This window comes from Lonchura striata, chromosome 3, assembly GCF_050655825.1.
Source record: "Lonchura striata isolate lonStrDom1 chromosome 3, ASM5065582v1, whole genome shotgun sequence".
In the NCBI taxonomy this organism is placed as follows: Eukaryota; Metazoa; Chordata; class Aves; order Passeriformes; family Estrildidae; genus Lonchura; species Lonchura striata.
Window position 1 is genome coordinate 86,312,162 of NC_140705.1, and position 27,976 is coordinate 86,340,137.

Here is a 27,976-nt window from a genome sequence, read left to right on the forward strand (position 1 = left end):
TTTCAGAACTGACTCTGAAAGTGAAGGTTTGTTTTGTCTTGTTGCCAGCCGGCTCACCTCCCCCCATGCTCTGTTGTCTAGGAGAGACTAGTGCCTGCTGGCTGGGCTTGCTTGCTTGCTCTTGCTCCTGATTTTGCCTTTGCTTATTAGTTAGTTTAGCTAAGCAGTCCAATCTTCTTTTTCCCTGAACTGTTTTTTTTTTTTTTCCCCTTCCATTTCCTGAATACCATTCCAGCCTGCTCCGGACTGGGTCCTGGGAAACACTGAGAAACACCGAGAGTCTGCATTTTGTGACCTGCAGCAGGCACCCCCAGCACCGGATGCAGGATTTGTAATTTTCTCTTCTTCTCCCCGCGGTCCCTTGTCCCGACCCTGCGTTCCCTTATCGCTCCCCCTCCCCCCGCGGTCCCTTGTCCCAGTCGTTTGTTCCCTTGTCCTTCCCCCTTGTCCCTGCCCCTCGCCCCCGCCTTTCCCCTCGCTGCTCCTGCCTCTCCGGGGACCCCGGTGTTTCCCTGCCCCTGTCCCCTGCCTCCCGTCCCATTGGCCGCGGCTCAGGTTCCCCCAGCCCCGGCACGGGGTATAACCGACCCTCGGTCGGTGTCCCGGGGTCTCGGGAACACGCTCCCACAATAAACACGTGTCTGCACCCGAGCCCCGTGTCGCCCTCTCATCTGTGCCTGCGCTAGAACTGAGCCTCGCAGAGCCGCAGGGGAAAGCGGCCGCCGCCTCTCTCCTCCTCCCGCCGTGCTCCCGCAGGCGCCCGCCCAGAACCGGTCTCGCACAGCAACAACCAGAGATCAAGAACTGGGCGACCACTCCCAGGAGACATTTTCTGCTTTCTGAATTTGCCATCTCTTCAGAGTGGTGAAAGAGATTTGTCATCTAGTGTTGTCCCTTTTTTTTTTTTTTTTTTTTTTTTTTGTGCTGGGGAGTGGTTTTTTTTTTTTGTTAAATAAACAGGGTTTTTTCCCACTTCTCTCCAAGGAAATTCTTCCCGAACCAGGTAGGGGGAGGGGCCGTGGGGGGTTGCTTTCTTGGGGCTCCTTCCAGAGGCTTTCTCCCAAATTTGCCCTAAACCAGGACACGAGTGTACATACTATTGCAAGTGTGGCAGCCTCCAAACATGTATTGCCCCCCTGGGAATGTTCTGGTAATGTGCTAATTCATAGTTTTCTGAGATGAACTTTAAACTGACTGGAATAAACACATGATTTCACTGCCAAAATGCAAAAATTAATATCCAAAGGCTGGACCAATTCCAGTTTAAAGATATAACCCAGAGCACAGTCTTAGGAAATAAAAAACAACAATGCTACTTATTGCTCAGTCTTAATTCTGCCTTTTCAGGATATTCATTACTCAGTGATATTTAAAGACAAAATTGGAATTATATATATATATATATAAAACTCTCTATAAAAATAAGTAAGAAAAAATGCAAGGATACTAAAAAGTATATATTTACTCATCACATTTAAAATGGAAATAGACACATCTGAGGCACATTTTGATATTTTAGCTGTATTTAAACCCAGATAATTTATACAAAGCACACTGAGTATAACTGTTGAAACATTATGGACTAGACATATAGAATTTAATGTTTATGTTAAAAATATGTAAAACAGGTGAGACTCGGGGTTTTTAACTACATGACATGCTGTGAAAACTCAGAATATCAGGCATGTGCTTGCTAGACAATTTGGGAAGAAAGAGATCAAGTTTCACAACAAATCTATACAGAATAATATAATATTTAAATGACTGTTTCCTTGAGTATTCTTAGAAATGTCCCTTGTCTACATTTCCACAGAGACATACTCAAATCTTTGCCAATGATACTTTAGTGTTGTCTGGAAGAACAGCATGTATATCTGAGGATGAGGAAGGTCTTGTTGAGTAGGCTAAAAGGGTAAGTGTAAGCCTTTGCTTCTTGTCCTGTCCTGGATTGCAGGTGGTAGCTGCTCAGGACAAAGTGCTACTTTTCCACAGCACAAATGAACACTGCCTGGGCCATTGCTTCTGCCATAGCCTGCAGAGCCACATGCAGAGGCTGGAAATCTGTTGTTTTCTATGCTTGGAGCTGAGCATGTGTGCTCTCCATTCTGGGCAGAAATATACACTGGTAAAATGGGTTATTAGACCAATAAAATCCAATTTGTGTGCTCCTCTGGCTCATAGCAAGTTCTTGTGATTGTGCAGTTCTTCCACATTACTTTTCTTAGATAGTCAATTGACACTTGATGACTACATTTTTATTAGAGGAGCACTATCAGAAAGCACTTGGTCTATCAATGCTCATAACCTCGGCCAGTGCTCCCAGTATGTATCTCAAAGTAACTTTTATTATAGATGTGCATGATCTTTAGGAGCTTTTCAGAACGTTGAAAAATTTACAAAATAAGCAAGAAATTTCTATCACTTATGTAGCACACGAGAGGGCATCAGTATTCTTTTCATTTCTCTTCCAGCATGGCCATATGCTTGATTTAAATGTAGCTTTTTGAATCTTCTGTTGGGCAGCTGGAGAACTGCTGCAGATATTGTCAGCTTTATTAAAGGCAGTAGTATCAAAAAATCCAGGAGGTAGTCTAATTATTTGCTGCTACTTTGCAAAATCAGTATCAGATACAGGAGCAATTTTCTGGACTGCAGTAAAAACAATCCAAACTTTCTGCAGTCAGATGTCAAGTAAGGATAATTTTAAGAAACACTTTATCAGTAAGTGCTTTTTTTCCTGATAAACAAACCTCTTTAACATTTTTTTGTGGCATGCAGTATGGTGTAAAACAGTGGATAGGATCACCTTTAGAGTAGTGCATGTGTTGTGGCTGACTGTGGCTTGATAAAGTACAGAAGGCATGGAAAAACCAAGGTGAAGAAAATAGGTTAGATACAGAAGTCAGCAGAACTTCAGTTTTGTCTTTTACATAGAGAGGCCAAAGGTGTCATGGTGTTAAAACAAGGCAGGTACAGAGTACAGTGATGATGCTAAAAGTGCTAGTGCAAACATTGTGTCCAAAGAAAATACTGAGAGACAAAGTTTCCTGTGAGATTTTCAAAGATACAAAAAGCCAGACAGAAGAGAGTTAGTTGCTCCCAGTGAAAGTCTACAAAGAAAGCCATTGCGTAAATTTATAGGAATAGCTGAGGGCATCAAGGAAGATCAGTGTAAAAACTGAGGAGATAAAAAATCTGTGAGGTAGGTAGTGGTAAGACATGAGGGAAATCTTGGATGGGATAAGCATTTGAACATGCAGTTTTTAAATCAGTTGAATAAACCATTAGCAGTATTCTTATATGCCAGCATTTCTGATTTGAGTAGCCACACTGTACTATGTAGGAGCCAGCAACTGGCAAAGAAAACATGGACCTTGTCAGGTGTAAGATTCCCCAAAGTGCTCAAACTGGGAAAAAAAAAAAAAAAAAAAAAAAAAAAAAAAAAAAAAAGTTGTGCCTTAAAAAAAATTAAGTATCTGCTCTTCTTTCCTTCTGTAATCTAGTAATCTCATTCAGGTTTTTAATTTAGGCAGGTATAAATGTATAGTTATGTCTGTGGGCAGGGGCATGGGGAACATGCTCATTTCTGTTTCCTCCATATAAGTACTTGTAAAGATGAATTACTATTTTTAGCTATGACTTCCATATAATTTTCAATGAACATTAGGCTTCTCCTAGACTGAAAGATTAACTAATAAAATATTATCTGCTATTCCAGATAGTTCTCACCAGACAAAAACTATTGTATGCCAAAAAATTACTGTTCCTGCATCAATATCCTGTCAACTGCCTTAATAAAGATTGTGTTCCTTTGCTGTCCCCAAGGATTTTTCTGTGGGAGATTGATTTCCCTCTGCTCTGTGTTTGGGGTTTTAAGAATCCCCTTGTTTGTCACACACCTTATAAAGGCTAAGTAACAGCCTTTGTAATTTTGCAAAATGCCCGAAGGAATTATTTGTTCATCTCTTCAAAAGACTTTGTATGATGCAAGACATGAACAGGAGTCAATAGCAACCCCAGCTTTAGTTGTTTCCACGAATATGAGACCCAAGAAGATTCTCTTTCTTGATTCAAATGTTAGCTACACCCAGAAAGATTGCTTTTCTAGTGAACATAACTGTGGCCACCCTGGACCTTTGTCGCACAGGGAGGACCACTGCAGGGACAGTTGACAGGAGCCCTGGATAGTTAAACTCTCTGTTTCACTGAAAGATGGGATGACACACGGGTAGCTTCAATTCTTGAGAGTTTATTGGAGCAACTCAGGGAAGTGGGAGACAACCGCATGAGAGGGTAGCTGACTGTGAGAGCCCCCTCCCGGGGAGGGGTCAAGTTATATAACTGGGGAAGGACAGGAGGGACCAGGGTACATATGGACCAATAGGGAAAGAACTTGGGGGAGGAGCAGGGATGGAGTGACATGAACTGAACCAGTGAAAACAAGGGGAAGGAGTGATTAACTGCAGGGAACCAATGGGGAAACAGAGAACAGGGAACTTCCCAGAACTGAGGGATGTCACAGACATTGATTGACATAAACCGGGGAAGGTACAACAGGTGATGGACATAGGGAGAGGTGGGAATCATATAACTGTGGTCTCCCAAGGCTTCCCAGAGCAGCTTTCCCCAGGACCCCCTCCCACACATAACTACTACAAGGTATCTGATTTTTGATAGGTTGGAAGAGACCTCAAAGATCGAGTCCAACCCATGCCCTAACACCTCAATTATACCATGGCACTGAGTGCTGCATACAGTCTTTTTTTAAACACATCCAGAAATGGTGACTCCACCACCTCCCTGGGTAAACCATTCCAAACTTTTTCCAAATACCCAGCTTATGTTTCCCTTGGCACAGCTTAAGACTGTGTTCTTTGGTTCTGTCAGTTGTTGCTTGTACATTGTTGGTTTTAGTACGAAAGGGCAGAATTTGCTTAGATTTGAACTGGAGAATCTTGGAAGGGCAACCTACTTCTTTAGGTTTGATTCTTGTTTTTTGTTCCCGTTCATAATTCCCAGTAATATTTAATGAGGGAGATGAGAACCATGAATTTGAAATTATTGCAATGTAGCACAAGTGCATCACTAGATGCACTTATATTTTGGGAATTCATGACTGTGGAAAGAAACTACTTCCATAGATCAAAATAAAGAAGTATATGAATGGGCTTGAGTTATTTATAAAGTTAGATATTTAATGTCATGGGCAGCTGATCAGTTTATATCATGGTAGGCTACTTGGCCCTGATAGTATAATTTCTTCTAATGAAAATAATGCTTGAGCCAAAATAATGGGAACCCTTACCTCTTATCTGTACAAACTGCTCCAGGGCTTGTCTGTCCAAGCACGTGTAATTCTGCAGGAACTTCAGCTTTTCCAGCTGGAACTGGTACCAAAAATGTGTTTCTGCCTGCTTCTCCAGCAGCTGGAACACCATAGCACCCAGGAGGAGGTAAAAGAGGTACCCTATTACCAGCAGTGGAGTCCAGGTGATCTGCCAGCTGTGCAGGAGGGGCATGCTGATGATCTTCCCTTGCCAGTCCCTGCTCAGCACTTTGTGGGTTACTGTTCCAAGATGTGACCTACCCAAAACACCAGGAATCACACACCCATGTTCCCAGCTACTGCCCTGGAGATTTTTTCAATAAAACAGCAGGGTATCAGGGCTTACAAAATGAGACTAACAGAGAAATTCTATCCCTCCACATCTGTTCTCTATTCAAAATAAAGGGTGAACATTTATAACTTAATAAAACTGTGAATCATATTGTCTTTCTTCTATTAGCTTTTATTCAAGGATATCAATAAAATTAATAAAGCCCTCCCCAGAAGAAAGTAAACTATGGAGCTGAATAAATAGAGAAGTGAATAGCTGCTGTCTGTACCATACCAACATTGCTGGCACCAGTAAAACCAGCATGGTGAAGCCTAGAAACATCCTGAATTTGACTGGGTCACACAAAAGAACCTCTTTCTTTTCTAGTCCTAATAAGATCAGTCCCCTCACTGCCTGGCCTACCACTCTTGAGCCTTATCAGATGACTCTAAGCAATTTCTTATTTTCTTATCTATCTGGATTTTCCAATCTTTCTCTGAATTGGATGCTTTTGAATTAAGTCCTGTGAAGTTAAAGAATTGAGACAGCAAGAGTGCTAAATTCAGGAAACTTATCTATTTTGGGTTTTTTTTTTTCACTGAAGAGATAAAAGATGTGTCTTCATGCCTTCCAACGTGACTTGTGAATATCTTGAAATATATCTCGGTGCAAGTACTTTGCACACGTTTAATACTATAGTCATTGGCTTTGCAAATTTTACAGAACTGCAGCATTGTGTGTTTTGTAGCTTCTAGGGAGGGGTTTCTAGGCATTGAGAGTGGGCTTTGTCTCACCTAACTTTAGACATCTACAATTCATCTAGCTCTCCTAAATAGTCAATAGAAATACAAGTACCTACACAGATCAGGAGGTGAGATTCATCTTCTCATGTGTCTTTCAAAGGGCTATCTATGTGTGAAACAGATTCTAGTCAGAACTGTGCTCAGTACAGTCTATAAAGTTGAGATAGTTGATAATTTTATTCTGTAGTAATATCCCCAGAGGCTGAAGGGTTCTCCATGCTCCAGTGCCTACCAGTCTTCTCAATTATTCCAATCCTTGAGTTGAATCCTAGCAGAATCAAGTTTTCTCCAGGTGACCTTTACCAGAAGAATCAACGTTAGATGGAAAAATCAATTACTTTTCTGTCAATTTAATAGAAAGGGATTCTACAGATGAAGTTCATTTGCTTAGGTGAAAGAAATCATATTCTTTGTTGATGGCATGAATTGCCCAGCATTGAAAGCAGAAAGAAGCAAAAAAGCAAGCCAATAAATGAGCAATACAGTCAGCAGAACTTCAAGAAAACCAGTGAAAAAATATTTGCTTGATATATGAGATGAATCTGAGATCTACATCTAGAGTCCTTAATGATGCATTTCTTTCACATTTAAAATATGAAAGAGGTTAAAATAATGATATAAAGAATTCATGGCTTTCAGTTAGACTATTTCTTTAGCAATATCATGTACCATGTGAAAGCATGTTTAGATACTTATTAGCTACCCATCAGCATTTTTTGCATTTTTATAGCCTTTATAATCTGTAATTTAATATTTCTTGGGTCAATTTGGTTTTTTGCTAATATTTGCATAAGCGGGTTTTTTTTTTTTTTGAAGACTGGGAAAAATTTTCAGAAATGGTTCAGTTGGCTGCTCTATCATTTAATATTAGAAAGCATTTATGGTGTTGTTTCTGGAAGACAAACACACTAAATCAAAGAGTATTCTCATTATACTTCTCCACTATTTTTCCCACCATCAATCAAAGACAATTTTCTATTCTTTCCAGAATCCCAGAACACACTGATAATTTACCAAACAGCGCTTCTCATCAGACTTTTAAGAGCAACATGCTCCTGTGTTTATTTCTGCCATCTTGCTTGAAGGGCACTTACCCCACTATTAGAATTTAGACTTGGAAAAAAAAAAATCATCTCCTCTACTTCTTTTTCTAGTGAATCTACCATGTACTTCTTTGTCCTGGTGAATTAATTTGTTGCTCTGATATTGATTGTTACAAATTTTGGTTTCCAGTCTTGGTCAGAAAAGTCAAAATATTTTAGAACAAAAAATGCCATATTCACAAAGCAAAGGGAAGAATTCTGCTAGAAATGAATAGTTAGTCATAAGTATCTAGAAACAAAGGTGTACAATTACTTGATTCCATCTGAAGAGTTGTTTCATGTTGCATTCTAGGCATGAACTTCTATCAAAACTGTTCTACATTTGATGTACTTCCCAAAACAAAACCTAACTATCTCCTGATAGGGTTAATTAACATACTAAGTAAGAGATAGATCTTGTGTTAGAAACAATAGCAAACCAAGGGAAAAGCCCCCAAATCCACAAACCCCAAAAACCAAAACCTTAAAAGCTCAAACTCACAAACTAACTACAAAAGAAACAGTTTCTTTGGTTGCCACTTTTACACTTCTCTTCCACAATGCAAAGGTAGCTCTTGGCAGTTGAAGGTGTAGAAAGTAGCCAAGTATTTGAAACCATGTTGCTACTGAAAATATTTTGGCCTGAATATTTTTTCTAATATGATTTTTTCTTCTAAGTAAGTAGCGGCCCTTTCTTCTATGAGTTATAATGGAAAACATTACTTGTCATTATTTCTATGGTTTTAATCAATTTAAGATGGTTTGGTTACAGGAATAAAATACTCATCTTTATTGATTTGTATATATGTGTGTATATATATGTGTCTGTACATGATTGTGTAAATCAGATCCTCTTCTTTTAATTTGTTTAGTTTGTTTAATAGACTTTTCCTAGACTCCAAATTTCACTGGTCTATTTTGACAATCACTTTTAAAACATAGCTGAAGAAGCGATCCTCCCAATCAATTCCTAACCATTTACTTTTGAAAAGTGGATTTTCATTGAGTCTAAATACCCAAGGTAAAAGAGCCACATTTTCCCCCTGAAAGTCAAGTTTCGAAGGGTAAAAGAAAGACATTCAGGAGAACAGTGTTTATTCTAGATCATTCATAGGATTGATTGGATGTTGTGATAGACAACTTGACTGTTTCTGATGAAAAGGTTATCAGTTTTCCAAAGGAGAAAGGAAGAAGGATAGTGGGAAAACCACTTACTTCCCTTGAAGCAATTGATAGGCAAGTTCCTTTAGTCACTATTTAGTGCCTCTGCAGTCTTAGCATAAGAAGTTCTCCCTATTGTAAAAGAAATATTTAGAATAAATAGAAATATCTGGAGAAGGTAGTTTCAAGACATGTGCTCTTAATCACTACTTAAATGAAGGTTCAAATGAGCTTCCAGCTCAATCGCTTTCTGCCAGATGAGGACAAAGAATTGTAGGGATGTGCAGCAGCCCAGCCTCTGCTCTGTTCTCTTCAGTTACCAGCCTTTTAAGAAATTGTCATTTCTAGCTGAATTTCTAGTGCACGCTTTGCATAGATGTTGCATATGCTGTAGTTGCAGATTTAGAATGACTATTTTCTTTTATAAGCTAGAAATGATGGACAAGGCACTATATATGCTCAACATGTTTTTTTCACACCAAATGACTTGAAATTATGTTATGGTTCATCCATTTGAGAAACTTGCAAGTACTAATCCAGAAGGCTTGATAGGAACTTGGATACACTGTGGGTTCTTTAAGTGCCTCCTGTGAAAACCTCCCCTCCCCTCCCCTCCCCTCCCCTCCCCTCCCCTCCCCTCCCCTCCCCTGCCCTCCCCTTTTTTCTCTTTCTTTCTTTCTTTCTTTCTTTCTTTCTTTCTTTCTTTCTTTCTTTCTTTCTTTCTTTCTTTCTTTCTTTCTTCCTTCCTTCCTTCCTTCCTTCCTTCCTTCCTTCCTTCCTTCCTTCCTTCCTTCCTTCCTTTCTTTCTTTCTTTCTTTTCTTTCTTTTCTTTCAAGTTTGCCATCCATGAGTGCTAGGGCAACTCAGACTAATAGCACTGGTTTTGCTGTTGTGCCTGTTAGAATAGACAGAAAAGAATGAGGAAAAATATTTTTTCCAAGTATTTTGTTTCAGTATTGGTACAAAGGTTGTTTTCCTGCCCTCAGGAGACAGCAACAACTGTCAACAACTGAAATGTTTCAAAATTGTAAATGATCTGAAACACCAATCTTTCTTTTCAAATCAAATTTAAAATGAAATTCATAACTATAAACCAGATAGCGCTATTTAAAGATGAATGTACTATACATCCTAAAATATTCCCAGAGATAACTATTGTGTCCAAAGTCTGTTTAAAAGTCTAGAGTTCCTGGTAAAAAAACTTGTACATAACTGAGGTACCTAAATGATAGTCTCTTTTCGGATTAATGATACTCTTCAATCTCATCACTTCTACCAATTGTTTTCGGTAAGTCCTTAGAAAACAGGAATTTAATTTTTCTTAGTTCTATTTTAAAAAAATGACAGTGACAAGAGTTATTTGCCCTCCCTATTTTCTGAAAAGCCTGAACATCAAGCCTTAAGGACTTTATCTTGGATTTTATTTCATAGAAAACAAAATTTTAAAGGAGTGGCTGAGAGAATGGGAGCCTCGAGCAAAAGAATTGAGGCTTCTAATTCTTAGATGGTCTTCTTACTTACCTATGACAATAAGTGGAAAGAGAATAGATTTGAGTTAGCAGCTGTTGGACATTTGCACATACTCTTCCACTAAAGAAAAGCTCAAGGATGCTCTTCTGCTCCACAAGGTGCATCTTCCTTCAAGGTACATCCACCTGCTGTGGCATGGAGCCCTCCACAGGCTGCAGTGTAGGTATGTGTTCCTCCACGGTTCTCCAGGGACTGCTGGGAGACAACCTGCTTCATTATGATGCCCTCCAGGGACTGCAGGAGTCCAGAGACTGTCAACTGGAGCACCTCCTCCTCCTTCTTGTCTCACCTTAGTATCACAGAGTTGCTTCTCATACTCTATTTTTTTTTCCTCACTTGTCACTGAAAATATGTTTCTCGCTTCTTACAATATCTTTTCACAGAGACAGATGAGCTCAGTTGCAAAAATGTCTCTTGCTAGAAAATGACATGCTATACAAAACCATGCTTTTATAGAAAAGTATAGTGGAAGTAGAAATCTACTGCTAAAGAACCGGAAAATTGACAGTGCTTCATTGGAATATGTCTCCTCATTTTGCTTCTTTCTCCTTAAGATTTGGAAAGAATACTGGGCATAAGACTGTGTTGTTTCAAGGAAAATATTTGTTTAGCATTCTAGGATGGATGTTCAAATTTCTGTTGAGAAAAGGCCCTTTATCATTAGTGATAACTATCATGACCCAGTAGAGGTTAAAGAATCTCACTTGTGACAAATTCTGAGCAACAAGAGCAGATCAAAATCTGGTGTGAGCAAGCAATAGACCTTGAGTGGCCAGGACAGAACTATGGAGTCATAGAATCTGCTGAATTGGAAGGGGCCCATCAGGATCTTCAAGTCCAACTCCTTGCCCTGCAGGGGATCATCCTCAAGAATCACACCATATGCCTGAGAGAAATGTCCAAAAGCTTCTTAAACTCAGACAGGTGTGATGCTGTGACCTCTCCTTGGAGAGACTCTTCGAGTGCCCAGCCATCCTCTGTTCAAAAACATTTCCTGTTATCCCACCTAAACCTCCCCTAACTCAGCTGCATGCCATTTCCTCGAGTCCTGTCCTTGTAGTCTGTGGGACTCAGATTCAAAGAGAGAAATGAGAGTTTCTAGCCAGGCAGAAGCCTGGGAAAGAGCTGGAGAAGAATGTAAATAATTCTTTATCTCTCTTGGTTTTCACATTGTTTATAGTTAAGTTCTATCACTGTGCATCAAGCACTTTGCACCAATGGAGCTGGTCCTCATGAAGCTCTGTATAAAAGAGCAGTGTATTTTGAATAAATCGGATGTTTTACTCTCAGCAGCCTTCTGATCGTCTCTTCATTCCCATCCTGCCTCAACAGCGGCAGTAGACCTCATTTGAATACTTTCCAATATCTTAATGTCTTTTTTCATTGTGGCACCCAAAACTGCCCCCAGCACTCAAGGTGAGGCCACCCCAGAGGAGAGCAGAGCAGAGCAGAACGGAGCAGAACAATTGCCTCCCTTGCCCAGCTGGTGATACTGTGCCTTACCTGCCCCAGGAGAGGATTGTCCCTCCTTGCTGCCAGGGCACTGATGACTCACATTCAGCTTGCCACTGGCCAGAAGCCTGGGTCTCTTTCTGCACTGCTTCTCTCTAGCCTCTTGCTCCCTAGTCTATACACACCCCAGGATTGGCCTGTCCCAGGTGCTGAATCCAGCACTTGCCCTTGTTCAACTTCATCTGGTTGGTGATTGCCCATCTTTCTTCTTTGTCAGATCTCTCTGCAGGGTCTCTCTGCCCTCAAGGCAGTTTGCTCACAGCTCCTCCCAATTTAGTGTCTTTGACAAACTTCCTTAATATTCCTTCAAGTCCTGGGTGCAGGTTGTTAGAAAGATGTTGAAGAGAACTGGCCCAAGGAAGATACTACCTAGCTGCGGCCACACAGCACACGTCACCGGGGCGGCCACCTTCCAAGAGCATCTCCCTTGGCCAAGGTGGATAGCCCAAATGAGTAGCAGATGCTCACGTAGACAGATGGTGCCTAGCAGGCCGGCCAGACAAGACAGGAGAGGCTCTCTGTGTAGGCTTCCAACCACTATTCATTAACAGAAGGGCTGAAGGGACAGCGAGGAACAGGGCTCAGAGCCCAGAAATCAGAGTCTCCAACAGAAGAGGGTCCAAGGTATTGAACTGACCAGGACTAGGTGGGGTGAAACTCAAGGGCCAATGGGAGGAATGAGGCCAGGCAAAAAGGCGGGCTAAAGGAACAGTAACCACTGGGTAGAGAGAGGGGAAGTAACATATAGCAAGGACCAATGGGAAAGTAGGAAACAGTGGACATTCTGGAACTGGGCAAGGGACTAGAAGTGATGTCCCAACAGTTATTAACATCAAGAACACAGAACCATGGGAAAAAAACCCTAGTTGTCACTCTAACCTAAACTGTTGTAGCCTCCCAAGGCATTCCTGCCTCTCCTTCCTCCATATGAGATACTACATCTAGCCACTGAAATGAGGCCTCCATACTTCTTGCTCCTTAAAGCAGAAATCACAACAAATATCTTCCTATTTATTTTATAGCCATGCAGATATCTTTGCTTATGTTCATGCTTTTTAATCCAAACAGCAGCTGACATGACATCTACACACACATCAACAGCACACTTTCCCCGCTATTACTAGCTTTAACAATTTTGTAGCAGTGAATCAGTGACCTTTGCAAATGAATTCAGACCTTCAGCATTTCTCATCAAAAGAGGAAAATGTCCGCAGAAGAAGAGAAAACTTTGCTGCATACTCTGTAAGACTCTGTAATAGATGAACATGAGTTTGCATCACAATCATTGAAGAACATGCTATACTTCAGCAGGGAAAAAATTCAAAGAAGAGCTCTTTTATGCAGCAACATAACATCTGAGAAACAAAACAACTAGGCTCTTCCAAACTGTTCCCTGCAGTATGCAGGTGTCGCTACTGAGTGAAAAAGCTGCATGGACTCCAAGAAGGCTGCTTTGCACAACCGCAACGTTAACGTGAAAAACTCTCCTCTTTATAGACTGTTCCCACACATTCTATCTGATGGGCTAACTAGCAAAAACACTTTTCTCACAAACAATCCTTGAGAAGAACAGAAAAACAAAGAGTAGAAAAACACCACCTGCAAGTTGTTTACAGTAACAAGCTATCATCATTTCTCTACAACTCCCTAAAAGTCTCACAAATCCCCCGTGAGAAAACTTATCTCCTTTTCTCACTCTCTGACCAGGCTGTCACATCCACATAATTCTACTTGTAAGAATAGAGACTATAATAAATGTGGTTTTGAAAGGCTATATCCTTGCTAGGCTAAATTTGATCTCATCCTGTCAATGAAAGATCAAGGAGCTGAAAATGGAGATAGGGAGACAGATAACGAGATATAGCAAAGCATTTTTAAAGATAATGAAGGATTCTGGTGGACTGGGCAGATAGGTTAAATCTGCTGCCCATGCACTTTCAGGGACTGAATTGTGGAGTGCTAAACCATATCTGCTGCTGTATAAAGTAGAAGAGATCCATCCAAATTGTATGGTTAGTGTGTGTTATGGTTAGAACCTCTCATTCTCTATTGTAAAACACTTCATAAGATCTTACATAATCTTAGTAACACTCAACCCCTGGGGAGAATGCGCGTAGCGGCTTTCCCAAAACTACCCACTGAATGGGCCTAGCTTCATTGGGAGTTCCTTCAGCTAACACTCCTACCCCCTCCTCCTTCCGTGAAGTGGACATACAGGTCAAGCACTACACTTTGATTCCATCTCGAGGACATCTGACATTTGATGAAATCAAGCAAACTTATTGCTGCTGGAGTTAGAGACTTTTCCTTCCATGGCTGCTTCCCCTGCAGCAGAAGATATAACAGGGATATGATTTTGGGGGGAATTAAGACAATGTTGCGGAGCCATTGTAGAGATCCCACCAGTTGTGCATCGTGGAGTGTCTTGATATTCCTATGGATTTTTATTCGTGGAGGGGTTACATAGGAGCCTGTGATTTGCACTCCTAAAGAAGGTCACGCAAGGCCCCTTTTTTATTTTAGCGTCTGCGACTTCAAACCCATTCACTTCCAAGGTTTGCGAAAGAGAAGACACTAATTGGTCTACTTGACCTGCCAATGGTGCTGCAAACAGAATGTCATCCATATACTGGATGATAGTAGTGGTGGGGTCTTAATCTCAGACTGAAATCAATGCTTGATCCACTGTGATTTGGCAGATAGTGGGAGAGTTGACCATACCTTGGGGTAACACAATCCACTGGAAGCGCAGGTTAGGATGCTGGCCATTTGGGAACATGACGGAAAAAGCAAACCTTTCTTTGTCTTCCTGGTGCAGCAGTATAGAGAAAAAACAGTCTTTAATGTCAAGCACCGTGCAAGGCTGTCCTTCTGGTACCATGGAGTTTGCAGGTAGCGATGTTTGAACAGGACCCATCGGTTGAATTTTCTTGTTTACTTCACACAAATCATGGAGGATCCGATAGCCTTCACCACTTCTTTTAGGAATCACAAAAACTGGGGTGTTCCAGGGACTGGTGGAGGGTTCTATGTGGCCTTGTTGTAACTGGCAACTAAGTAACTCAAGAAGGGCAGTTATTTGAGGCTCTGGCAAGGGCCACTGCTCAACCCACACTGGGTCATGGGACTTCCATGTTAGCTTAATTGGGAAAGGTGGGTGGCCCTCAGTGGCCCTCAGGCTAAATTTGTCACCCTGACTTTTATTTGAGCTAGGGCATCTCTTTCCAGCAAAGGCAGAACTCCTGACATGACATATGGGAAGAGAGTGATGGTTTTTTCAGGTCCCTTCTCTGTATGGACCATTATGGCAATTAATTGGGTGCTTTTTCGGGCTTGGGATGATCCTCCGACTCTGCCTACCGGGGGAGCTTCTTCCAATTTCCAGCTTGGAGACCAGTTTGTTTCTGGGATAACCATAACATCTGCTCCAGTATCAATCAGGAAAGGGATGTTGATGACAATGTTATCTGAAGGGGAATTCTGGGGGAACATGTAAAGGGGAGAGTTGTAAAGGCAGCAACTTCCCCATACTATGGGAGGGTTATTGCATTCTACGGTCAGGGCCACCCGGGGTCCCGTTCTCTGGGAACAGTTGTTGTTGATTTGGAGTTGTACCCATGGGGTAGGTAGCAGAACCAGTTGCTATTTGGGAGGGTGGCAGATTCTATCGGGGTAGGCATAACTGGGCCGCGTCACATCCCAAGTAGGAGGGGGCTGTACATAGCCCACCCACCCCCTCTCCTTCCTGTTTCCCTGAGCTTTGGATCTGCAATCCTTTGCAAAATGTCCCTTTTTTCCACAGGCCCAACACGGTCCTCTGGGTCGATTTTGTTGTGAGGGTAATGAGTGGACTGAGAATTGCGGGTCATCCACTTCAGGGCAGCAATCCACCTGGGGGCAATTTGACGCAACGTGACCTGGCCGACTGCACTTAACGCATGCCATCACATTGTTATTGCTGTACAGACCACTGCCTGAATTGGGGTTAGGTGTTCTTCTTTCGCGACATGTTTGATCATGGTCGCGAGGTTTGCTCTGGCTGGCAGTGAGCGTAGAATTTCTTTGGTGGCTGAATTGCATTGTTGACATAAGCATTCCTGTGCATCTGGGCTTTTCGCTTCTGCGGGTAGAGCTGAGGAGTCGATCGCTGCCTGGAGGCGGTCCACAAATTGAGTGAAACTTTTAATCTCAGCTTGTTTTATGGTAGACCATGGTGCCGGTTTGGCAACTACTCTTCAGGCTGTGCGGATGGCGTCTCTGGCTGCACGAGTGGTTGCTGCAACTTCAGGGGCCCATAAGTGTTGAGCTCGTGCCTGAGGTGTATGCACTGTTGGTTCGTGGCCCATTAGTTGCTGCAGACTGGAGCTATGTCATGGGTGGTCTGTGCCGGTTACCTGGGCAAGCAGCTTTGTGCAATTATCCTCCCACTCTTGTTTGAAAACGATCATTCCCGCCCCATCAAAGATCATTTTGCACGTTTGATTGTTTGCATATCATCGTTTCCAAAGACACTGTCCGCAAAGGTAGAGACCATAGCAGAGTTGATTTCTTTATCTGCAACTGCTTTAACGATTGCCTACACATCTTTGGGATTCACGGGGGTATAGGGCTTTGCCCTGCATCTGTGACATGAACTGGAAATGCCAAGGTGGCAGGCAAGGCCCATTCAGCACAAGCAATTTGTATCTTTTTCCAGTCTGTGAGTGGAGTATCCCTAGTTTGCCTCCTCGCCAGTGCAGGAGAGTTGCTACTTCTGGTTTTACTTGGGTTAGCTCTCTCATACTCTGAATCTGAATCAGTGATGGACCAGCTGTCCGACCATTCACCCCAGCTAATATCTGACTCGGAGGCAGAAGTCAACTGACTGGACAGTTCTGGGCTCCGGTACCTTTTTGTAGAACTCTGCCCCCGCTGCCTTTTATGATGGGTAAGCTGTTACCTCGCCCTACAGTCACTTTGCCCCCTGCTTACTGAAGGTCTAATCATATAAAGGCATGTTTTGCGGGGCATGTCCTGATTTGGCTTATTGCCTTCATTCATAATCTCCGCCCCTCCGTGACCATTCTTGCTGTCCCCCTTCTCCTGAACCTCCTCCCGCTCCTGCTCGTGTGCACCCGCCACAGCAGATGGGCCCATTTTTTTCCCACCCATAACGCCCGGATCCCACCCCTCGGTTTGCCGCCCGGTGTCATTTCGCAGGGCATATGGCAGGTGTCTGTCCCACGTCCCCTCTAGTTCTAAGTTATCAGCGGCATTCCTGACCTCATCAAGTAAGTCATCCCACAGAGATTTTTGTTGTACCACAGACAGGGACTCAGGGTTAGGGCTGGGCAGGGATGGTGGTGACAAGAGATCGCCCCACTCTTGTGAGCTGCTAGGCTTGGTCTGCAAGTCGCCAACCGAGGTCTGCATTGTTGCGCTGACCCCCAGTTTGGGGGTGGTGAGTAGGCAGTCTTGGGCAGCCTTCCAAGTCTCCCGCTCTTGTAAAGCAGTTCAGAAAGCTTGCACGACTTTACCCCATGATTTGAGATATTTCCTGCTGCCAGAGGACATGGTGTCAATAACACCTATTTTCAAAAGTCTGGTAATGGCAAAAATGAATTATTTAGGCCTGCAATTAATTCCCCATTGCTTATGCATTTGTGATACAACCTTTGCGAGGGCTTCCATCCTTCTCACTAGTCCAGGAGTGTCCTCCCTGCCGGGATGGTCCCACCACTCCCACCGCTGTTCACTCGTCCAGGTAAGTCCCGTTACCCACTTCCCGGGTTTTGGCACCACTTGTAGCCTTCTCCGAGGCATGACGACCTGGTTCAGAAACGGCACAGCAATCACCTCAAACTGCTCGGGCCAATTGCTCGCAGACACCAAAGTGGTGGATGGTAAAATGATGTTTATCTCTGAGCTGCACAGCATTATATAGCCTGGGGTGACATCACTTCCGTGTGCTTGTGTCACAAGCCGCTCACTCTTGGCTGGCTCGGTGAATTCATGGTAATACTAACAAATGAAGGCGGGGTCCCATCTTTCCGTTTAGCATGTAATCTTCCAACCACCTGTCCCTGTTCTCCCACAAAGGAGTCAAAGGCATGTATTTAACATCATTCTTGCAGGTAGTCCTCAATTCTGAAAATACCTCTCAGAAGGTGCATCAAACGGGGAAGCTAGACAGATGGCAGAATGCAGAACCTGTGCTACATTTAGGATCAAGTACAAAGTAAAACCCAAGAAATTCTTCATGGTTGCTTCCGAAGTACAAATATGCCATGAATCGAAGTTGAAAAATAGTCAATGTGAAACTTCTTTGATTAATCAAAAAATGATGCTAATCAAGAGACTACAGTGCTAAGTGTGCTACAAGGCATTTTTGTAGATAAGGTCATTTTCAGCATGAAAAAATACTCTTTTTCTTGCCAGTTGTTTAAGAGTGCATGACAGTTGGAAAAAAAGTTCTTTTCTTTTTCTATTGATAAGAACTGTGTATCAGTAGAAGAGATACTGTCAACAGGTTTTAGAAAACAATGTTACTTCCAAGGTGAATTCCATTCATAAATACTTTACACGAAAAAATTGGATCTGCTGTTAATCCTGAAGACTCTTCAAGGCCAACGTCTTTGTTGCATTCTCTTCTCACTAGTACAGGAGCTTAGTCTTACCTGCATTCAAATGCTTTTTGATGTTCCTGATGCATGGCCTAGACATCCTTGTCTCCATTACCATTATGATTTCCATATCAAGTGATGAGAATTTCTCTTCATGATTGGTGGAGTTAAGTATCATTACATTGCTGTAAAGTCAATTGGATGTTTTTTCTCTAAAGGAATTTCTTCCTTCCTAATGAAAACCACTGGCAATAGCAAACCTACTCAGTTTTCAGGAAGTGAAATAATACACCTGCACTGTACAATTTCTTCCATTTTCTTCTATCACCTTAGACTTACTTGATTCCAAATAGTTTTCAACCTTTGAATTTCTTTTTCCGGCTAATTTCTCTCACAGTGTGCTATAGAATATATGTATGTACATATTCAAATGGCTTAGTTTCTATGACATTAGGGAAATGGTTGTACTTTATTAAGAAAACATAAAGGTGCCATCATATTTTATCTTCCCATAAATGAATAAAAAACCCCAATGATTAAAAAAGATACCAGCAAATGAAGGCTGTAAGACTGTTGCAGCAGGTTTTTTCCAGAACAATGTGCAGTTCTTCCCAATTCTATTTTTCTCTCCTCCAATTACTTCGTACAGGAATATTTTTACACAGTCTTCTAATAGTGGCATGTTACTACTGGGGTAGAGTATTGCCCTGCCAGCATTGGAATTGACCGTGTTGTCATTGTGTTCAAATTTGCTGACAGGACAATGTTTTGCTTTAGCAAGCAAGAGAGCCTCTTAGTCTTTAGATGCATGCTATGAATTGTAGAATTCTGCCTTGCAAGATCTCTTAATAGTAGAGAACTCGGCTAGCAGCTTTTCTACGATGGTGAATAAATAAGGCTCGTGCCAGGAGGGATGACTCTTTCAAGCTGCTTTATTTCGCTGAGGGCTTGGTGTCAGCTGGGATCTGCGACCCGACCACACAGCAAGGGAGTAGGCTCGAAGAGAGCCCCGAGCAAGGGGCGGGGTAGGGTTTATAATCAGGTGCAGAGTAGGAGGGGCAGGATACAAGGGATCCAATAGGAACAGGGTTTGGAGGAGGAGTTAGGATGGGGTGATAGGGATGCAACAAATGAGGATGAGGGAAGGGGGTGGTAACTGGGGAAGAATCAATTACAATCAGAGAACTTAAGAACCTTCCAGAACAAGGGATAAGTACAAAGGGGTGATTGACATAACCAAAAGGTGGGAATAATTGATAATTGCATAACTCGGGGGGAGAGGTAGGTTTTGATGGACATCCTGGGAGGCGGGCATCTACACCACAGCCTCCTCCCATGGCATGTCCGGGGGAACTTCTCTTAAGTCCCCTACCACAATGAGTCCCAGAAAAAGATGAATGAGGTGATGGAGGTGATGAATGAGGACATGCCTTGTGTTCTGAAGAGAGATCAAAAACTTCTTTCTGCGGTCACCCCCGTCTTGCTACAGAAAGCGCACAGAAGGGTTGGAAGCATCACCTTTACCCTGTTTGCATTCACTAGTAAATATGAGACAGAACTTGCCCCAAGGTTTATGCAAGAAGACTCTTTTTCTGCAACTGTTAACCAGACAATAGCTCTGGGAAAACTGGCAGTGGCAGAAAGCAAGCCCTTCCTGGGAAATTGACCAAAATTGTTCAGAAGTTATTCCCATTCACTGTTGCTAAGCTCTGCTGTCTAGCTGTCAGATACGGTTGGGACCATGTTGAAATAATTAGAAACAATGGACTGATGCTGCAATATTGAGTCAACATAGGTATTTTCCATAGGTGTCATGGAAAAATATTTCTATTGGTAAAAAGGAGTTGAATATAAAAAAAGAAGAGCATGGTAGAAAAAAATGACATCAATAGAATGAAGATACCTAGAGTTCTTCTTTTGAAGTTCTACAGAGTGAATATTTTCTAAAGAAGGTGGTGAAACTTATGAAGAAGTAGGAGTACATTCTACATGACTGGTGCACAAATTCATCTTTCCAACTTACAAAAAACATATGATTAAAAGACAAGTTTTGTTCTTTGTGGAAAAGTAGTCCATTAGTAATTTTAACAAAGGTAGGATTCTATCAAGTATTCCTGCAAGACAGTATCTGATTTTAAAAAAAAAGAAAGAATGATCACTGTTGAAAGAAACATATGACCATAAAGACTTTGCTGATAGAACATAGCCTATTCATTGGCTGAAATGAAGCAGGTAAACAGGACAGATGAAATATTTTTTTTGAGGATCAAACATTTGTTTTCTAAAGCGATGCTGACACATGGTGAATTCACCAACTTGGGTATTGCACAGTAGATTATAAGGGTACATAACTTGCTACACTTCCCTAAGGAACCATTATCCAAGGGGATTTTCCCCTTCATCTGGGAAACAGTGCCTCCCTTTTTCACAATTCTTTTGCAGCAGTTTTGCTAGGCTGATCAGCTGGTATGGAGGATGGATGATCGGCAGCAAGGTGACTGGCTGGGGTCATTTGCTTCAATGAATTTTGGCCTACCAGATCTTTTGAACATCTGTTTCAGCCCTCTTTGTCAAAGACAGCCTTTACATGGTGCTAAACAATTTCTCAGGCTGTGGATGACATGAAAAATTACTTTCTGGTGTCTCTACTGGGCCATATGCTCTTCATTCTCTCTCTCAACTTCTTTATCACCTCTCATCTGTTTCACAGGAGCTATGTTCAAGGTCCACAGGATACTTTTCACACAATCTTGAGGCCTGCTGCAGTAAGAATAATGAATAGAACACACCTGGGATGACTTTTCTAGTTTGGATCCAATGTATTGTGCAGACAAATCCAAGGAGAAGGTGTTCCCCATGGCCCGAAAAACCTTCACTAGTACTAGTGTTCTACATAAACCGTATTTTAGTCTGAAATAAAAGCTTCTTCTGAGAGTGTCTGATTTGTATGAAGCACAGATATTTGACATGTGCAATTTTGAAGATCAAAGGAGAAAGGAAATGGCAAGAAGCTTTTCAATTTACTGGTTTGAATTTTAAATTCCATGCACTTCTTCAAAAAGTGTCAAGCTCCAATGCCCATCAATTTTAGGACTTTATAAGTTATTATTAATATAAAATGTGTTTCAAATCAAAAACATTTCAAACCTTTTCTCTAATTGTATATGCCTTGTATATAATATAATTGTATATGATTTCTGACATCTATGAGATAAAAGGAAGACTTTTTTTTCCTATGGAGGTGGTGGAACACTGGAACAGGTTGCCCAGAGAAATTGTGGATGTCCAATCGCTGAAAGTATTCAGGGTTGGGTTGGATGGGGCTTTGAGCAGCAACAAATGGGACTCTTGATAGAGGGATAGAGAAAGAAAGTTTGAAGTGAGAAGAAACTCCGATTTAAGTATAGGAGCAAGTTTTCTCTCAGCTCTTGGTGTAAATTCAAAGTCATACAAAATTGCATTTCTCTGTGATTTGCACTACTGTAACAGAAAGGTTCATGAAAACTATGCAGAAGAGATCCAATTTTAAAAGAGCTAAGAATTCCAACATCAAATACATGGGATGGGTTTCAACATGGGACACTATCTAAGAGACAATCTCTGTATTTCAACACTTCATCATGTTAGGATTTCATGAAGTGCCAACCAAGAAGGCAAAATAGCATTCAGGAGATTATTTACCGGAGTTCAGCCTGGCCATTAGTAGGAATTTCTGTTTGAATAATGTAGATATACCAGACATACTTTCCATTCACTGAAAAATTACTGTTTACAATGAGCAATGAGGATCAACACTTATTGAAACCATCTTCAAAATGTCAAGAATTTCATTCTAAATGATCTGTGATTCAAATACTTATTACACCTTAGTGGGAGACAAATAAATTCTTCCATATCATTATGGTTTTAAATGGTATAAACCCATGTTTTATTCTGAAAATAGAGCATCAATTTTTTTCTATTTTTAGCAAAAAATATTCAGACATACAGCACATGAAAATTAAGTAATTTTAAAGAAACCAGTGAAATGAAGATATTCTGCAAATTGAATGAAATAAAAAGCTGTGTTTTAAATATTAGGTAGATATGAAACAGAATTTTTGTAGCAGATATTTGAATTCTTTTACCAGATCTTTTGCCCAGGAAGAGAGGTATTTAGCATTTCAGTCTTTTCCAAGGTGCCCATCATCTGCTCTGCTGATCTCTGTGTGTGCCTAGGTGTGTGTGGACCGGGGTGCATGTGAAGGGGAGTCTGTATGTTTGCCTAACACTTGTAGTGGCAGATTCATGCTTCAGCTCCATCATTTTTTTTTAGAGAGACTTCACAGAGAGTGGAAACTAAGTTGAATATCAACAAGAGATTCATTCCCAAATCACCCATTATACTTGACCTTATAAATCATATGCTTTGTTGCATCTTTTATCCAATATACTTTCAAGCTACTTAGAGACATGAGAATGTGGAGAATCCCTCAAATGTCTTACAATTTTGATGCAAATAGATTTTCAAGAACATCATCATTTCTCTTTGCAATATGTCTGGGCCAGGCATGATGGTGGTGTCAGCCTGTTGGAGTTTTTGTTGCTGGGAGAAGTTGTACCAAAGGATTGGGTTTTACATTGTTCAGTTACTGAATCAAGTGCATGATACATTTGACATTCAACTTGGGTTTCCTTTTTCTAGCAGACTACTTCTAGAACTAGCTTGCAGACTCAAGCTCACTCTTTTTCTCTGTTTTTGATCCTTTCCTATTTTCTTGGCTTCTTCGTCACTTTAGACACAATTTTAAAACTTTTGCCCAACTCAAATTGTTTCATAGTCCAATAATGATGACACTTTTTTTTTTCAAGGAATTTTTAAAATCTTTGTTAGAGTTAAGAAAGTTAAGGACTAGGGTCTTTTTCTTCCCTTATGAATATTGCAATGAAATTGTTAAATCAATAGCAATTCTTTCTTTTTATTTTGAACACAAGTAGGTCACTCCCAACCATTCATCCATTTTGTGGACCAATATTTGCCATGATGATGGAAGTTGTCCCTTCTTAACAAGACATGTTCTATGACTATGTTGACAACACTTTCTGTGAAGATCCTAACTGGTCTTAGACACACATAGGAAGAAATTTGCTCAGCCGGTGTCTTAAGCATGCATATCAGAAGATCTTAATACACCTAGGGAATTTTCCCATGAAAGGGATTCAGTTCGGGAAGAGACAATTATCCTAGAGTTTGACATTCTTCTGGAATACTACTTAATGTGTATTATCCCGCAAATCCCGTGTCCATTTGGATCTTTCTCTGCAGAGAAATTTGGAATGCAGTTACAGAATGAGAGGACACAGTCTCAAGCTGCATCAAGGGAAATATAGGTTGGATAGTAGGAGAAAGTTTTTCATGGAAAAAGTCCTAAAGTTCTGGAATGGCCTGCCTGGGGACCTGATGGAGTGACCGTCCCTGGATTTGTTTAAAAAAGGCTAGATGTGCACTCAATGCCAAGGTCTCATTTAGGTCTTAGGGCATGGGACAGACTCAAGGACCTTAAAGGTCTCTTCCAACCTAGTCACTCTGGGAATTCTGTGAACAAGTGACAAGGGCTGAAGAAGCTGCACTGTACCCCCAACTACCAGCAGAAGAAACACCATACACTTTTTGCACTGATGGTTCCCATTGCATCGTAGGGATGAATCGGAAGTGGAAAGCAGCCATATAGAGCCCCACAGGAGAGATTGCAAAAACTACTGAAGGAGAAGGTGGATCAAGTCGACTTGCTGAACTCAAGGCTGTTCAGCTGGCTCTGGACATTGCTGAAAGAGAGAAGGGGCCAAGCTCTACCTTTATACCCATTCATGGATGGTAGCCAATGCTCTGTCGGCTTGGCTGGAAAGGTAAAAAAAGGCCAGCTGGCAGCATAGAGGAAAACCAGTCTGGGCTGCTGATGAGTGGAAAGACATTGCCACACAGGTAGAGAAGTTACCTGTGAAAGTCCGCCATGTAAATGCCCATGTCCACAAGAGTTGAGCTAGTGAGGAGCATCAAAACAACGGGCAGGTAGATGAGGCAGCAAAGACAGAGGTGTCAAAGACAGATTGGCAACACAAGGGGGACTTGTTCCTAGATCAATGGGCTCATGATGCCTCAGGTCATCAGGGCAGAGATGCCACCTCTAAGGGGGCACAAGACTGAGGGGTGGATCTAATCATGGACAGTATTACTCAGTGTTACAGATAAGTCATGTAATAGTCAGATCTATTATTAATTAAGAGATTAATATTATATAGATGTAGAGTAATGTTATTGTAATATGTCATTCCATATTCCTCTTTCCCTCGCCTGCTTGTAATAGCCGTAATAGTCAAGACATTTAGAGGGGACTGGCTTATTACCAGGAGGTGCAGCAAAACAACACTTGGCCTCCAATCGAGATGTAAAAAGTCCTCTCCACCAATGGGTGGCATGACTGTGAGGCGTGTACTGTGATCAAGGAGGCCAAGCGGGTGAAGCCCCTATGGTATGGGGGGCGGTGGTCCAAATAGAAGTCTGGGGAGGCCTGACAGATTGACTACATCACACTGCCCCAGAGACGCCAAGGCAAGTGCTACGTGCTCACAAAGGTAGAAGCCACCGCTGGATTCTTGAAGACCTACGCCATGCTTCACACCACTGGCCATGGAAAAGCAAGTCCTGTGGAGGCATGGTACCCCTGAGAATCAGACAATGGGTCTCATTTCAAGAATGGCTGTTGCAGTCCGCATTGATTTCCTGAAGTTTTACTAAGTTAGTTGTTCAATGGTAGATTTTGTTAACCCCCATGTTTTCCACTTGGTAGTTGCCTAAGTTGTGCCCTCCCTTCCAGCTGTCCCTCAAGATATTCCCTCTCCTTGTTCCAAACTCTTCCCTGCCTATCAAAGCAACCCTGCCCTTTCTGCACTGCCTGTCAAGGTAACCCTGCCCCTTATTCTGGAATGTTCCCTGTCACTCACCCTCTGAACCAATCCCCAACTGAGCCTTCTCTCCTCCCCTTACCCTGATAAGCCCTCCCCCAAAACCATGCCTCAAGTGTTTCCCTATTGTCTTGATAGTGGTGTCCACCCCCTGGTTTTCAGTCTTTAGAATCCCATGCACAGCAGTGCTTGGGGCTCTCTCTGCCTGTGATCCCTTCAGCCTTGGTTCTTCCTGTAATCCTTCCACCTCAAGAAACAGCTTGGAATTTCAGCACAAAAGAGTGTCCTCTGCTTTCTTCACCCAGTCCTCTGCCACATTGTCTTGGAGTACCGCTGTAGAGCAGTGAGCTCTAAGGTTCTGCCCTTGGCACTAGCCCAGCCAGGTCAGTTCCCCACCCTTGTTACTGCACCAAAGAGCTAGCCTGAGCTCTGGCAGACAGTGGCAAATGGCCTTATAAACACCTGGGCTAGAGAACACAGCATCGAGTGGGTGTACTGAGACCGTTACTGGGGGTACTCTGGGACTGAGACTGAGACCGAGGTTGGCACCGGGACAAGGATTGCTCCAGGATGGGTCCGAGACCAGCACTTGGACCTGTACCCAGATCTCTCTGGGACTTCCGACTTCACTCCAGAGAGTTTTGGCCACACCCTAGAGGGGGACTGGGAATGGGAGGGACTGGGAATGACTGGAAAGGCCCTGGGCAGAGTGGGACTGCCTCGGTTCTCATTGTTCCAGTGCAGCCATCCTGGTCCACATGATGCCAGTCTGTATGGTCCTGATCCATATGGTGCCAATCTGTGCAGTCCCAGTCTGTAGGATCCCAGTTCATAGTATCCCAGTCTGTATGGTCCTGCATGGCACACACTCCAAGGGTCTGGAATTCCAGTTGCCAGAGAGGAAAAGATGTTCCTGCCCTTGAAGGCAAAGCTCTGAAGAAGGAGCCAAAAGCCAAGTGGAGCAAGATCCTACAGCAACATTTCACTGCCTGCCTTCCTAACTTCCCCCATGGTTGTTGCAGATCCTACACTGGGAATTAAACTGGGGGAAGGTCTTTGGTGGCAGCTGCCCTGGCTCAAGGGAGACATGGAGAGAGAAACAGAGTAGGCAAAGAGAGGCAGAAGAGAAAGGAGGACACAAACACAATCAGCTGAGAAGGTAGCACACTGAAAACAGAACTGCAACGGACTGAAAATGAATGGAACAGAAATCACGAGCTGTGAAAATTTTATTTCCTATCAAATATATCCCATCTACCCAGCCCCACACAATCCTCATCCCACTGTTCCAAATTGCTATGCCACTTCTCCCAATCTCCATCCAAGCCCATCTCACCCTGACGGCTGTGGAATCAAGTGCATTTGGTGTGAGATGGAGTTTTTTTTGAGGTGGGAACAAGCTGTTTTGATGTGGGATTGAGCCCTTACAGGTTCAAAGTCAGTTGCTTGCAGTGGGATTTGAGTGGTTTTGAGGTGACAGATGGATCCCTCTTGGGTTTTGGAGTGCAAAGAGATGAAGAACACTGCCCAAAATCCCCCCAGAATGCACAAATCCTCCAGAAGATGTCCCCAAATCCTAAGTTCCCCCATCAAAACCTTGTGAAATGGTGAGACTTTGGACATCTCTGATCCATTTCTTTCTTCTTAACCCTGTTTTAACTGCTTTGGAGGGATGAAGATGAATCAGAAGAAAATGAAGGCCGAAACAAAAGGATAACCAGCCAGTTGGCTTCCCAACATGGGACATAGGGAATGTGGATCAGCAGGGCTCTGCCCAAAGTGGGTCCTCCAGTGAGGGATGGAGCTGGAGCAGCTCCCAAAGGTCTTCCTGCACTCAGGGCACTGGCAGGGCTTCACTTACTGGTGTCTCCATTGGTGTTGGGTCAAGGTAGAGCACTGTAAGAAGCTCTTCCCACACCAGAGACACTTGTAAGGCCTCTCCCTGGTGTGGATGTGCCAGTGGGTGATGAGGGTGGAGTGGAACTTGAATCCCTTCCCACCATCGGGGCAGCCAAAGGGCCTCTCCTCCATGTGAATCTGATGGTGCAGGAGGAGGTTGGAGCTGGTCTAAAACCTCCTCCTGCATCTATCACACTCTTAGGGACTCTCCCCAACATGGATCTTTTGGTGGCCGATCAGGGCAGCTCACTGCCTGAATGTCTTCCCACACTCCCCACACTTATAGGGCCTCTCCCTGCTGTGGGTCCTCTGGTGCTTAATCAGGTCAGAGCTCCTCCAGAAGCTCTTCCCACATTCCAAGCACCTGTAGGGCTTCTTCCCATCATGAACCTGCTCATGGACCAACAGGACCAAGCTCTGGTTTGATCACCGGCTGCCTTCCCATCCCAGGCTGTGTGTTCTAGGGTAATGTTATGGTGCTTGTATCCCCAGTTGTGTGTTCTGTTTATGCTTGATGTAATGTTCTGTGCCTTCAGGACTGGCTCTGAAAAGTGAAGGTTTGTTTTGTCTTGTTAGCAGCTAGCTCACCTCCCCCCACTGTCTGTGTCTAGGAGAGAGGGCAGGGCTTACTTGCTTGCTTGCTTGCTTGATGGATTGCTTTCACTTTGCTCTCGCTCCTGCTTTTTGCTTTTGCCCTTGCTTTTTTTACTTTCCCTTTCCCGAATATCATTCCAACCTGCTCCAGACTGGGACCTGGGAAACACCAAGAAACACCGAGAACCTGCATTTTGTGACCTTCAGTAGGCAACCCCAGCACCAGAGATCAAGAACCAGGCGACCACTCCCAG

The 27,976-nt window shown here is 42.7% G+C and overlaps 1 long non-coding RNA gene across 2 annotated transcripts in view; it reads left to right on the forward strand.

Moving 5' to 3' along the window:
• Positions 1-544: 544 nt before the first annotated feature.
• LOC146767979 (uncharacterized) overlaps positions 545-27,976 on the forward strand; it is a 37,605-nt gene continuing 10,173 nt past the window's right edge. For both annotated transcript variants that reach the window (XR_014953861.1, XR_014953862.1), the window contains exon 1: positions 545-27,976. This is a non-coding gene — a long non-coding RNA (uncharacterized LOC146767979).